We start from the raw sequence: 2171 nt of genomic DNA on the forward strand, positions 1-2171 counted from the left end.
GTCTGAAATGAAGGTACAAGTTGTTTCCAACTTCAATCGATTCAATAATGAAGCTACAAGTTGTTTCTGGGCTCAAACGAATAAAGATGAAACTAAAAGTTGTTTCGAACTTCAAACAACCGAAAATTAAGCTACAAGTTGTTTCCAAATTCAATCGAGTCAATAATGAAGCTACAAGTTGTTTCCAACTTCAATCGAGTCAATAATGAAGCTACAAGTTGTTTCCAACTTCAATCGAGTCAATAATGAAGCTACAAGTTGTTTCCAACTTCAATCGAGTAAAGATGAACCTAAAAGTCGTTTCCAACTTCAAACAACCGAAAATGAAGCTACAAGTTGTTTTCAACTTCAAACCTGTCTGAAATGAAGTTACAAGTTGTTTCCAACTTTAATCGAGTCAATAATGAAGCTACAAGTTGTTTCCCAGCTCAAACGAGTAAAGATGAAACTAAAAGTCGCTTCCAACTTCAAACAACCGAAAATGAAGCTACAAGTTGTTTTCAACTTCAAACATGTCTGAAATGAAGGTACAAGTTGTTTCCAACTTCAATCGATTCAATAATGAAGCTACAAGTTGTTTCTGGGCTCAAACGAATAAAGATGAAACTAAAAGTTGTTTCGAACTTCAAACAACCGAAAATTAAGCTACAAGTTGTTTCCAACTTCAATCGAGTCAATAATGAAGCTACAAGTTGTTTCCAACTTCAATCGAGTCAATAATGAAGCTACAAGTTGTTTCCAACTTCAATCGAGTAAAGATGAAACTAAAAGTCGTTTCCAACTTCAAACAACCGAAAATGAAGCTACAAGTTGTTTTCAACTTCAAACCTGTCTGAAATGAAGTTACAAGTTCTTTCCAACTTTAATCGAGTCAATAATGAAGCTACAAGTTGTTTCCCAACTCAAACGAGTAAAGATGAAACTAAAAGTCGCTTCCAACTTCAAACAACCGAAAATGAAGCTACAAGTTGTTTTCAACTTCAAACATGTCTGAAATGAAGTTACAAGTTGTTTCCAACTTCAATCGATTTAATAATGAAGCTATAAGTTGTTTCTGGGCTCAAACGAGTAAAGATGAAACTAAAAGTTGTTTCGAACTTCAAACAACCGAAAATTAAGCTACAAGTTTTTTTCAACATCAAACATGTTTGAAATTAAGCTACAAGTTGTTTCCAACTTCAATCGAGTCAATAATGAAGCTACAAGTTGTTTCCGGGCTCAAACGAGTAGAGATGAAACTAAAAGTTGTTTCTAACTTCAAACAACCAAAAATGAAGCTACAAGTTGTTTTCAACATCAAACAAGTCTGAAATAAAACCACAAGTTGTTTCCAACTTCAATCGACTCAATAATGAAGCTACAAGTTGTTTCTAGGCTCAAACGAGAAAAGATGAAACTAAAAGTTTTTTCGAACTTCAAACAACCGAAAATGAAGCTACAAGTTAATCAACATCAAACAAGTCTGAAATGAAGCTAAAAGTTGTTTCCAACTTTAATCGAGTCAATAATGAAGCTACAAGTTGTTTCCAACTTCAATCGAGTCAATAATGAAGCTACAAGTTGTTTCCAACTTCAATCGAGTCAATAATGAAGCTACAAGTTGTTTGCAACTTCAATCGAGTAAAGATGAAACTAAAAGTCGTTTCCAACTTCAAACAACCGAAAATGAAGTTACAAGTTGTTTTCAACTTCAAACCTGTCTGAAATGAAGTTACAAGTTGTTTCCAACTTTAATCGAGTCAATAATGAAGCTACAAGTTGTTTCCCAGCTCAAACGAGTAAAGATGAAACTAAAAGTCGCTTCCAACTTCAAACAACCGAAAATGAAGCTACAAGTTGTTTTCAACTTCAAACATGTCTGAAATGAAGTTACAAGTTGTTTCCAACTTCAATCGATTCAATAATGAAGCTACAAGTTGTTTCTGGGCTCAAACGAGTAAAGATGAAACTAAAAGTTGTTTCGAACTTCAGACAACCGAAAATTAAGCTACAAGTTTTTTTCAACATCAAACAAGTTTGAAATTAAGCTACAAGTTGTTTCCAACTTCAATCGAGTCAATAATGAAGCTACAAGTTGTTTCCAGGCTCAAACGAGTAAAGATGAAACTAAAAGTTGTTTCTAACTTCAAACAACCAAAAATGAAGCTACAAGCTGTTTTCAACTTCAAACC

Source organism: Daucus carota, chromosome 4 (genome assembly GCF_001625215.2).
Source record: "Daucus carota subsp. sativus chromosome 4, DH1 v3.0, whole genome shotgun sequence".
Classification (NCBI taxonomy): domain Eukaryota; kingdom Viridiplantae; phylum Streptophyta; class Magnoliopsida; order Apiales; family Apiaceae; genus Daucus; species Daucus carota.